The sequence below is a fragment of the Hippopotamus amphibius genome, chromosome 11, assembly GCF_030028045.1.
Source record: "Hippopotamus amphibius kiboko isolate mHipAmp2 chromosome 11, mHipAmp2.hap2, whole genome shotgun sequence".
NCBI classification, from domain to species: domain Eukaryota; kingdom Metazoa; phylum Chordata; class Mammalia; order Artiodactyla; family Hippopotamidae; genus Hippopotamus; species Hippopotamus amphibius.
The window spans coordinates 9727772-9740645 of NC_080196.1; the positions used below are offsets into that span (position 1 = coordinate 9727772).

Genomic DNA, 12874 nt, shown 5'->3' on the forward strand with positions numbered 1-12874 from the left:
GTGGAAAACCAGCAAGATGGGGAAGGTGGAGAGCTACACCCTTGTTTTGCTGATGGAGGAAGCAGCAGGTGTAGTTGGATTATATGAGTTTGAGCCTCATATATTAAGCAACAACCGGTGAAGTCCCCTCTTTCATCAGGACCTGCCTTCAGTAGCACTGCAGGGAGAACTGCCAAGAGGATTCCAAGGGCAGGCCTGTAGCAGAGATCCTGACTCCCCACCACCCAGGGAGATCTCTCATGCTGGTTCTGAATCGCGAGTGTGTCTGTGTGTGTGTGTGTTCAAATACCACCTTGCTTGTGCCCAGGAGGTGGCTGGGATTTCCCAGTGTGATTCCAAGGTGCATGGCTTGACCTCATTTCCTGACGAGAAGGAAGTGTTGCGATCTGGCGTGAGGGTGTGTCAGGCTGAGGTCGTGAATGCCTGTCCCAGGCTAGTTAACTGGGTCCTGCCGGCGGGAAAACTGCAGCCTGGAGAGCCCAGCCCATCACCAGGCAGAGAGCCAGGGGCGAGAGGGACACAGTCAGGAGCTTTCTGTTAGAGTTTCCTGACTCTCTGCGGCTTTCTCCCCATCTCCCCACCCCCACTGCCCGTCTCAGCCAAGTGTTCTATGTTTGGGAAAGTAATGACTCCAAGGGAAGTTGTTACCACTAAGAATTCTGACTTGGTAGGTTCACGTTAATATCTTCCCTTCACTGGGAAAAAAAAAATGTATTTGGCCCATTGCCATCATTTTCAACTACTGTTATTGTTAATGAGGTCAGTAATCACTTAAAATTTGGATGGCACTTGTTAGTCTATTAGACACCTTTATTATCATCTTAATCTTCATACCACCTAGGGAGACGAGTTCGCAGAAAAACTAAAGGAGGCTGAGTTCCCCAGTGCCAGCTACTCAAAGAGTGGCCCACAAACTTGGTGCCCATCTGCAGAAATTATACAGAAATCAAGAGCAAGCTTTTAGACACCTTCATAGCAATTCAACAGAATAACTTTTTGTCTTATAATAAAAAGAGGTTTTATGTGTCGTGAATTTTTATTATATTTTTGAAAGCATCAGTTTGTGATGGATTGAAAATTAAAATACCTAAGTCAACCAACCTACCAACAAGACTGGTCCTTCCCCACAGACATTTTGAAAAGCGCTGCCCTAGGTAGTAAGTCAAGGGGCTGAGCCTTCAAGCCTGGGTCTTCCTCCTGCAAATCCAGAACTCTTTCGACTGTAGCACAACTGCTTTCCTAAAGACGGCTAGCAGTGAATGTAATTTCCTAGCCTCACGTCTCTGCTAGAGATTTAACCATCTGAAAGAGATACTCATGACAGCATGTTAGCAGGCTGTTGCTGAATACATTTCCACTTAAAGCATGCCATTTTAAAAGTTTCCATTGAAAGTATTTACCATTAAGTTGCATGGTATTCCTCAGTTCACAGTCATTTCTGTGTGTATTTGTAGAATATTTCAGTCGAGTGTTGGACCTACACTGGATCAGTTCTTTATTAAAATAAATCTAAGAGGGCAAGTGGGGGAGGAAGGGAGATATTGGAATATTGCAGGGGGAGGAGATTGGAAGAAGGACAGGTTCCAAGATAGCCTGTCTCATTGTCCGGAAGGTCTGGTTACTACAAAGTGCTTTTGTATATTAAGTTAAAAGTGTTAGTTACTATAATTGTCCCAGTCTTATTTCTTTTTTTTTTTAATTTTTTGTAAATTTATTTAATCATTTCTTTATTTATTTATTGGCTGCATTGGGTCTTCATTGCTGCACGCGGGCTTTCTCTAGTTGTGGTAAGCCGGGGCTACTCTGTTGCAGTGCGCTGGCTTCTCATTGCGGTGGCTTCTCTTGTTGCAGAGCACGGCCTCTAGGTACGCGGGCTTCAGTAGTTGTGGCCCATGGGCTCAATAGTTGTGGCTCGCAGGCTCTAGAGCACAGGCTCAGTAGTTGTGGCGCATGGGCTTAGTTGCTCCGCAGCATGTGGGATTTTCAGGGACCAGGGATTGAACCTGCGTCCCCTGTATTGGCAGGCGGATTCTTAACCACGGCGCCACCAGGGAAGTCCCAATTTTAATCTTCCTTTCGTATGCGAGGCTTTCAAATCTTTCAAGATAGCTACTGTTTCCTTTATCTAGTGGCTTCTCTCTTTCAGGCTGATAAATCCCAAGTTCATGGAATCATCTGCTGGGATGGTTTCTGGATGCTTGACCATCTCGTGTTCTCCCAAGATTACTCTAAATAAGCTTTGATTTGTATGAAGACGTTCTTAACCGTTACCCTAACCTGAACCTGCTTGATGACACTGAAAATCACATTGGTTAGCTTTAGTGCTGGCTTACCAGATTTGGGGGGAGGGGTGCAAAAGGAGGGAACTAGAGGCCAGCTTCCATGTTTATCAAAGGCACTAGGCAGCGTGGCCAGGCTGGAAGCAGCCCCTGCATCGTGGCTGAGTACCTGGGCTCCAGAATCTGATTGCCAGGGTTGCAGTCTCAGAGACACCACTTCACTTTGCCTTTGAGTCCTCATCTTTAAAACAGGGATAATAATAACACCACCGGCCTCGTCGAGGTTGTTTGTGAGGACACATGACAGTGGATCCACATCAGTCACCTTATTACATGACATCAGTTAAGTGTCCAGTAAATGATAGGGAATGTTAAACAAAATTCTTCAGCACACAAAATTGACCTTGAGTGACGCTAGAAGGCATATCACAAATAGATTTGATCCAATCTTGTTGGACATTTTGTGTTGGTTTCCTGGAATTAGATCATCTTCATTTATTTTCTCTTCACTGATGAATCACATCTTTTTTGAAAGTGACTCCACAGGGGTCACTTTCAGGCCACCTTCTGTAACAGCGGGGCTGCCTTCCGGGGCCACCCCTTCTGTCCTGGTCCTCTTTGTTCAACAGTGACTCGGGCTTGAGCCTGGCAAGGAACCTCATTCTTAGCTGCTTTTGCTCCACCAAGGAGAGAGACTGTGCCCATCCCAGAAGAAGATCTGGGAAGGGTGGGGTGTGGTATCAGAGCCCCCTCTCCCGCTGCTGTAGACCAGTGTTCTTCCCTTGCCCATGTGGTAATGGAGAGATGATGCTGGGGCCTGTGATGTACCTGCCTGGTAAATTGGGGAAAGAGGATAGTCACTAAGCACGGCTCTGCTCAGAGCTCCCATCTGGCTCCGGGGAGCCAGGAGCAGGTCAAAGCCTCTAGGAGTCCAGGCCCTGGCAACAACCCTGGCGCTGCTGGAGGTGGCGGGGAGCCTGGCTTCTGGGTCTCATTCCCTCCCCTCCCTTCCCTACACAGGGTCCCTGGAGCTCCTTATCCTCAGAATCTTGTGAGCTTGCTGTCCTACTGGGTGGGACAGGGTCCAAAGAAGAAAAGAGGATGTATAAGAGGCAACCCTTCATCCTCTGGGGTAGATGAGCTTGACCTACTACAAATGGAGAGAACAAAAGCCTCTGATTTTTAGTTTCCATAAAAATAGAGAAATACATATATATATTTCTATAAATTTTTATACCCTTGATATGCCTGTACAATCCATTGCCTCTGCCCTGAAGCCTGAGCGAGCACGTGAAAAAGCTCTGAATGTGTTTCATTCAAAGGTGTTAGTTAATTAAATGATTAAAAAACTTGAAAAAAATAAATATTATGCAATGTTTATTTTTAATATCTGCAGTCAGCTCTGTGATCTAGTTGGCTTCCATCCTGGATTCAGACAGAAAATCCTAATCAGACACTAATTTTCTTCCCATCTTAATTCAGTTGATAAGTTATGTGTGCTTTGGTTTCCTTCTTGGTAAAATGTGTACCTGTGTGGGCCCTGAAGGAATTTTAGAAAGAGTCTTAAGGGAATGCACTCTAGACAAGTCTTTCCCTTCTGTATGAAAGGCGACGTCACACTTGAGAGTGGCTCGTGCCAGAAATCTTGGGGGTCGCCCTTGATACATTCTTTCTCTCGTACCCCATGGCTGATGGGCAAGCCAGTCCTAGGAGGTCTGCCCTGAGAATCCGTCTAGGCTGGGCCACCTCTGCCTGCTCCTGCCACCCCGTGGTCTGAGCCCCCGTGGTCCCTCACCTGGTTTGCTGGATTCCTCCTACCTGGTCTGCTGCTTCTACTCCTGCCCCTTCAGTGTGTCCTTAACACGGCAAAGAGATGAGGTTTAACAAAAATCAGACCATGACTGTATTCATTCACTAGGGTCACCATAGCAAAGTACCACAGACCGGGCGACGTAAACAACAGGAACGCATTTTCTCCCAGCTCCGGAGGCTGGAAGTCCGCAGGCAAGATGCTGGCAGGGTCGGCTTCTCCCGAGACCTCTCCTGGCCTTGCGGACAGCCGTCTTCTCTCTGGTTCCTCACGTGGTCATCCCTCTGAGTGCTGTGTCCTCCTCTTCTCGTCTTATAAGGACACCAGTCATTTGTTTAGAACCCACCCTACTGACCTCATTTTAACTGAGTTACTCATTTAATTAGTCACCTTCAGATACAGTCACATTCTGAGGTGCTAGGGATTAGGACTTAAGCTTGAATTTGGGGGAGGACACAGGTCAGCCCATAACAACGTGAGCCAAACGCTCCTTGGCCTTCCGGTTCACAAAGAGTGAAGAGCAAAGTCCTTGCCTTGGCCCAGGAGCCAAGCCTGGGCCACTGTCGCCTCCCTGACTTCACCTGCCGTTCACATTGCTTGCTTTCTCCTACCACACAACTTTGGACGTACTAGACGCCCTCCTGACAAAAGGCCTTTGCACTGGCTGTTGCCTCCGTTGAGACCTGTCTTCCCGCCAGTATCCTAAAGTCTCCCTCCCTCACCTTCTTTGGGTCTCTAGTCACCTCCTCGGTGAAGCCCTCCCTGATTGCTCTATTTAAAATCACAACTCTCCTCCCAGCGCAGCCTATTCCCCAGTCCCCCTTGGTTCTTTCGTAGCATTTTTCACCACCTAACATGCTGTGTTTGCCTTTTACTTTCCTTATTGCTCTTCTTACCTAATAGAACATTAAGTCTGCAAGGATGAGAACTGCTTTGAATGAATGAATGAAGAATGAATGTAGAGCCCCTAGCAGCTGCTGTGGTATTTCCTTATTATTAACCCACTCTATCCTGATAGATACATAGGCTGCTTCTGCTATTCTTTTTCAGCGTTGAGCTTTGAGTTCTCACAAGACACACGTTATGTAAATATTAAGTGCTGGAGCAACCATGTCTTTAACCTTCTGTATTAATGTTGCTCATAATCCTAAAAATTTTGAATGGTTCCCTTTGTCTGGAATCCACCCCATTTTTAATTAATTAATTAATTAATTGGCTGTGTTGGGTCTTCATTGCTGTGTGTGGGCTTTCTCTAGTTGCGGCGAGTGGAGGCTATTCTTCATTGCAGTGCACAGGCTTCTCATTGCAGTGGCTTCTCTTGCTGCGGAGCACAGGCTCTAGGCACGCGGGCTTCAGTAGTTGTGGCACATGGGCTCAGTAGTTGTGGCTCGCAGGCTTTAGAGCACAGGCTCAGTAGTTGTGGTGCAGGGGTTAGTTGCTCCATGGCATGTGGGATCTTCCTGCACCAGGGATTGAAACCACATCCCCTGCATTGGCAGGTGGATTCTTAACCACTGCGCCACCAGGGACGTCCCTCCACCCCGTTTTGCAAAGAAAACGTCTACTTATTTTTCAAGGCTTTGTTAAACTACCACGTCCTCTGTGATCGCTTCTCAGATTCCCAGAGGAAGCTCTGCACATCCTCCTCTTGTACACACTGTGTCCTGTTTCCGTTGCTCTGTATATTCTCTCTTAGATGCGGGTAGGATCCTTGCCTTTCCACTCGACCCCCACCACCATCCCCCGTTCATCACAGGACCTCTGGTGTAGGAAGTATTCAGGGAACATTTCTTAAATGAATTTTATCAAAAGTTCTTATGATCTTTGGGATAGAAGAGTATTTTAATCTATGAGTGTAATTAATGCTTTTTGGTCCGGTTTTATTGAGATATAATTGACATACAGCCCTGTGTAAGTTCAAGGTGTGCAGCGTAATGATTTGACTTATGTACGTCAGGAAACAATTGCCACAGTAAGTTTAGTGAACATCCGTCACCACCTAGAGATAGAAAGGAAAAAGAAAAAATATTTTTTTTTGTTCTGATGAGAACTCTTGGGATTTACTCTCAACGACTTTCATACATAATGTACAGCAGTTAATTATATTAATTATGTTGTACATCACATCCCTTGTGCTTGTTTATCTTGTAACTGGAAATTTTTACCTTTTGACCATGTAAAGACATGACATTATTTTTGGCTATATTCCCCACACCATGCACTTCATCCCTGTGACCCATTTATTTTGTAGCTGGAAGTTTGTACCCCTTAATTTCCCTCACCTATTTCACTCATGCCCCCACCCCCCTCCTCTCTAATGTTTTATTGGAAACTCTTAATCGTGGAAATAGGCTCTTGCTGTGGGTACACTCCCGATCCCATTGCTGCGTTGTGCCCATTTTGTTTTGCTTTTGCAGATGTTAGAAGCAAAGAAAAAAGTTCCTCCTTTAAAGTGAAACCGAGGTCTTTGCTTGTTGTAACGTCAGACTAGAGTTGAAGATGCTGTAACTTTGATTATAAACTTTTCCCATTGAAGCTCACTGTCCCACCATTTAATCCTCTTGGAGCATATCCACCATATATGATAAAATGGGGGAAAACGGTCTTCTGTAGCTCCTCTAGCAAATTGTTGAGTTGTAGGGATTTATCATTGATCATTCAGCTGTCTTCAGCATCCTTGGACCGAAACTGAAATTTTCAGATTTTTACTTTGAGACCTGGAAGATGGGAACAACCAGGTGAAGAGGCAGAAGGAGAATGAGGGGGACACCCTGGGCAGAGTAGAGGAGGGGTGTATTAGAGAGGAAAGCCACATGGAAAGAATAATTGAAATCTGGGTTTAAACTAAAAAAGCCAAATATTGAGTTTGTGTCACTGTTGTCACTGAGGTATATCAACAACCGATGGATATCTTTAATATGTCTTATTTTTACCCACTGGGTTTTAGTTTAGGAACTTCCAAGTATCATACATTTAATTCTAGAGAGATAAATTTACCTCCTACATATGAGCCTTAAGAGTGGACAAATAAATACATTTCTAATAAACTCATTCTTCTTCTACCTTTTCCTATCCCAGAATCCCTGAACAGATAGATCAGGAAAGCTCTGACATTTGCCAGGAGAAAATTTCATGCAATTGCTAGATGCTGAGGATTTTTACACCTTGAGTGAAAATAGGCCCAGCAAAGAAAAAGGAAAGTATTGGTGTTTCCTTAGCAACCAGAAAATCAAACAACAGTCTTTTACTGAGCATCTTTTCTGGATGGAGCTCTGTGCTTGGCACTGGGGATACGGAAGTCAACAAAATACAGCGGGAAGCTGCCCTTGTGTGGCTTAGAGTCTGCTGAGAGTGAGAAGTGGGCGAGTCAGTACCAGTGAGGGTGTCGGGGGGGGCGGGGCGGGGAGGACACAGCAGGGGTCAGCTGGTAGGTGGGCTTCTCTGGAGAGCTGCATTTAACCAGGAGAAGAGGGCGAAAGGGAATGAGAGGATATTCTAGGCAGATTAGAGAAAGGAATGATACACTGCCTCCAAATAGGTGCTGAGATTTTTAATAAGAAAAGGCAGAACGTTGACAATTATTCTCCAGTTTTTAGAGGACCAGTTATAGAGAATGAAAGAGGTGACAGAAGATGGAAGTCTGATGTAAGGAAAAGCCTGGGAACCATTGGAGAGAATACAGGAGATCTTTTAAAAAGATCAGGCTAGCAGCTGTCCCAAATGGTTTACTTGTAGACTTCATAAAGAAAACCCTGCAGGTGAGATTGTGTGCTAATGTCCTGTCCAACCCTGTAACTCCACGTCAGTAATACTGAAGTTAACTCTAATGTGAATGTTTTTAGAAATAGAATGATTTTACCTCTTCTGGGATGGTAGCTGTACATCTGTGTTCATACAGAGAGTCCAGACCAACGATGGACAGTCAGACCCAGAAAGACTTTCAGAACCATCTTGAACTCTGAGCAGCACTTACTGAGTGCTGCATACATGAGCTAGGGATTAAATTACAACCCATCCAGATTACTGAAAAAGGAACAATTTCAGCATTTGAACAGAAGAAATTGAAATCAGTAGCCCCCTAAATCCCTTCCATCATTATCAATTCTGTTATTCCATAACTCTCTTGAGACTTTTCAAAGGTCACAGTTCGTTTATAATCTTAGTATAAAACCATTTCAGAGTGATAGTTACTTTCTGTGGCCTCCAGGGTCACAGGAAAGTCTAAAGAATAATTCTGCATCCTGAACTAGATGGTCCATGGGCTCTCTTCTAGCTGTAACGGCCTGACATAATTACTGCACTGGTTTTTGTCAGTTTCCACCTGCAAATCAGTGTTTGTGATGATGAGTGGCTGTGCCTTGGTACCCAAGCAAAAATGGACCTCTAAATGCCTACGTGTCATTTGCTTGCGAAGTGGCATTTATTTGAAGAAGTTGGGTATTTTGTTTGTCGTACAGCAAATGGCATATACATTTTTAAATGACATGTGTTTCCAGGGAAAGATTCTCTTTCTTATATTGATGACCATCTCTTCAAAATCTCCTGCAATTCTGGTGAGACGTGTGTCCCTGATCCTTTGAGGCCAGAGTTATCAATCTCTTACCTAAACAATAGCATGTATTTATCATCTGCAAGTGGCTGCATGCAGATGTTGTTTTGCAGTTTAACTGCTATTTTAAGGGGCAGGATGAGATTCAAAGCAAGGTAGGGTCACCCTGAGCAAGACAGATCCTCCCCTGCAAGACTGGTGAGCCAGCTGGTCAGAGGAAGGTTAAAATGAGATTAGGTGAACCATTAACTTCTCCGGAAGTCTTAAGGGGATAAAAGAGGAAGTGTATTTTTATAAGAGAGACTCTGCCCCTGAATGCCTATGTGTACATCAATAGAAACCCTGCCCTTGCCCACTGAATGAGTACGGATTCTTTGATCTTCTTGGAAACCACTATCCAGAAAGATTTTGCAGGTCAAAAATATTTTAAAAGCTAGGGACTTCCCTGGTGATTAAGACTCTGTGCTTCTATTGCAGGGGGTCCAGGTTCGATACCTGGTTCAGGAACTAAGATCCTGCATGCCCTGCAGCATAGCCAAATATATATATATCTCTAAAGGAAGTGTTTTAATAAACTAGTGGATAATAGCCATAATGAATGGTTTATGATAAATTGCTGGTGTTTAAGTACATCCCCTGCTAAAACAGCAACTACCAACATTGACGTTTACAAAGCATCAGCCTCCAGTCTTGGAGCAGCCTGTGAGGTGGGTAGAAAGGTTTCTGCATTTACCTGAGGAGGAACCCAAAGAGCAAGATGCCCAGCTAGTGAGTGGCCCAGCTGGGACCCAAACATGGTCCTCCCTCCACGTGCTGCCCTCCTGGCACCACGTCCAGCTGAGCATGACTTAGGACATTGGCCGATGTCTAGGGACAGAGTCACGTGGAAGGGCCACCGCTGTTGGGTTCCTCCATCGGAGGTGGAGATTGCTGTTGGTCAGACTCTGGGTGCCTTATGGGTTTATTCATCGCATCCTCACCCCAGAGGCTGTTTCAGAAATGTGGGTCATTGGTCCCTGGAAGGACAGAGAAAGGGATGTGAATGAACTAATTTGCATTCATTACCACCGCTGGAAAAAAGCTCAAAACACATTCTCCACTCAGGGAAGCTCCGTCGCCTGCTGTATGTATAGAATGGCATCGTTTCCTGCTGACTAAAGTCCAACAAAAAAAGACAAAAGCTCCGATGCTGAGTTTCTTATCTTAGAAGGCTGTGATGAAGCTCACAATGTGTGCCTGCTTCCTTACAGTGAAGCTGGTTAACTGTTTTCTTGGGTGTCAGTGGTTACATCTGTCATTTTCCAGCCGCAGGCACTACAGTCTCTAGCAAAATTTCTCACCCGTTTTTGGTCTCCGAGCAGAAGACGTCTGACTGTTCCCTCTTCTCTCTGAAAACTCTCTTTATAACTCTGTGCAGTCTGAATGACAAAGCCATTCCTATTGAAGTTTAATTTCATCTCCAGCATCATATTGGAGGGTAATAAATTTTCTGTCCTTTCAAGAGATTAATGTCTTTTTTAAAAAAAATAATAGTTGCATTTGAAATCAGATGCCGGAAAGCCGTATCCCCTTATGACACGTTTTTCTTTAAAAATGGTGGTGAAATGATTCCCAGATATTTTCAAGGAAGATGAAGGATTTAAAATCGTGATTTTTAATTTCAAAACCTGCCCCTGATTTCCTAGGAGAGTATCAAAGGCACTTGATGACGGGTAAATCCCATGCCCAGGGATGAGTCACAGTGCTGTACTATCATCTGCCTATTGTCATGTGATGGAGATACAGTGATGATTATAAAGCTCTCTTGAAAGGGTGCCAACTGTTTAATGACCCTGAGTTGTTGTAGAAGTCCTGGCATTCATTTCTTGATGAATTATTAAAAATAAGTTGCCTCTCCCTCACCAGTAATGAACAGGAAAGGTAAAACAGTCTCTTAATTTTCAAAGTCTAGGGATTTCTTAGAAACATGGGACTGTTTAAATGATAGGAAAATGTGGCGGGGGTGGGGGGGGGGATGGGGACCTGAGGGGTGCCCCTGTGTTCTTAGTTTATGTGCCTCCTACTTGGTTCAGCAGAGTCAAACAGGAGAGCTGAATTTTCCAAAAAGAAGACTCATTAAATGTTATTCTTGATGGAGACAGGACCAAGGGGAGAGGATACAGCTTTTGACTTCCCTGACATGTCATAGGGACATAATGAATGTGAAGAGAGTTTGAAATGCATGCTTTTTACTGATTTAGGACTGGCATTTTACCCTAAAACTTCCTGAATCCTATTTTTGTACGTCTCTTGTAAATAGCAGGCCTCTTGTTGTAGGTGAACTTCAGTTTGTTCTTCCTGACTTATTCTTTTTTTTTCATGAAGGAAAATATTCAGGTACTTCCATCCTCTGGGGAGAAAGCGAGGACAGAACAAAGTTGACATCCTCACAAACTTACATTTCGGTGGAAGAGACAGATGATACCCAGTGAATATGTTATATGCTGCGCTATACATCTATACAGTGAAGAAAATATAAAGCAGGGGAGTGGGCATCACCTGTGATGGTGATGCCTTTCTAGCCTCAAGGAACTATGTCATTAATGTGGCCACAATAAACCCATTGCATCCCTTCTTCTTCTTGTTGATAACATGCCATTATCCATGACTAGATTATCCAGCTTGGTCATTTTTCTCCCCCACTCTCTCCTGTATCCTGTTCTTTCTGCAGCCTACTCACTCCCAGCCGTGTGCTACTCACACAAACACAGTTGTACCACCCAAGTCTAGAGTTCAAGTCTGTCTCTGTGTCCCATCATAGCCTCCAACCTTAGGGCTCTTCCCAGCAAAGTTCATAGCAAAAGAGGAGTTGAGTTCTTTGCGCGTCTGTTGTCCTTGCTTTTCGTTATACAGATAATTATTATATTCCATGTTTCTTTTAGTTTTAAAAATTATTTATTATTTATTTGGCTGCATCAGGGCTTAGTTGCAGTGCACGGCTCTTTGTTGTGGCACACGGGTTTAGTTGCCCCGCGGCACGTGGGATCTTAGTTCCCCAACCAGGGATCGAACCCACATCCCCTGTGTTGGAAGGTGGATTCTTAACCACTGGACCACCAGGGAAGTCCCCCATGTTTTTTTTAGTTCGTGGTGCAAATTGCATTTCATAGGCAGCATGTCCTTATACAAGAAAACAAAGCCCTTGAGGGTGCTCTGGGAGAAGGCAGTGCGGTTAGTGGAAAGGGCGCAGGCCCCGGAGGGAGAGAACCCACGTCCACTCTCTGCTGCGGTCACAACCGAGTAATCACGTATTTTCTCAAAAGCATAATGTCCTCATCCATGAAATCAAGATAATAACAATACCCTCCTAACTTCGCGAGCTTTTGTGGAGATGAAATGAGATAATGAATGTTTACAAAGTACATCCATAGGACCCGTAAAGGACCCTCCGTGTTCGCTATTGTTGCTGTTCTGAAAGATGCCCTGCTCCTTTGTCCTGAGCCAAGGAGCCCCCTGGTATATTTAATTAACAGAATGGAAAAAGCCCAACATGGTGCAGCTGGTCAACATCTTGTGAATGTCACGAAACGCTCTCAGGGTTCTGCAGGTTCACCCCTGTTACATTCCTCAGGAAAATTACATCATTTGGAGCCACCTTAGATGGGGAAGAGAGTCTCATCTTTTTCCCCCAGGCAGTTATTTAGGGCCTTCTGTATTAATTTAAATTCATTGTAGAATGTCATATAAGAAGAAACCTTCTAGATCTCATCTAGCCCAGCTACTTCATCTTACAAAGCAGCTAACTCTGGACAGTCTTAACTGAAGTGGCCTAATAGCCTGTGAGCGTAGAGTTGGAAAATGTGCTGACCTTAAGCTGTCTCTGTTATACCTTCTGTGCTCACACCATCCTGGGATGGAAGGCACACGGGTACCCCGGCATTCTTCTTTGCACAGATCTCTGTGCCTTATCTCTTTGGGTTATTTTCTTAGGAAGAACTCTAGATCACTATTTCCACAGCTTTAATAATCCTTTCATAGGATACTTTCCCTACACAGCAAGACTGTCTAAGGGTCAGGGATGATTATTTTAGTGAATTAAATGATGGGAAATGTATTGTGACCTACTCTGATCTCTGGAGACTTCAAATGTTGATTGACTTTTCCATCAGTTCCCAAAATGTGCACAAAAACAGGGCTGGCATATGAAGAGAATTAGTCATCAGCCTCTGTATTTGAAAGGCTTACAGCCAGTGGGGG

The 12874-nt window shown here is 44.5% G+C and overlaps 1 protein-coding gene across 3 annotated transcripts in view; it reads left to right on the forward strand.

Annotated features, from left to right (window-relative positions):
- The window catches only part of PHACTR1 (phosphatase and actin regulator 1), a 505241-nt gene that overhangs the window by 444079 nt on the left and 48288 nt on the right, over positions 1-12874 (forward strand). The window lies entirely within an intron of this gene.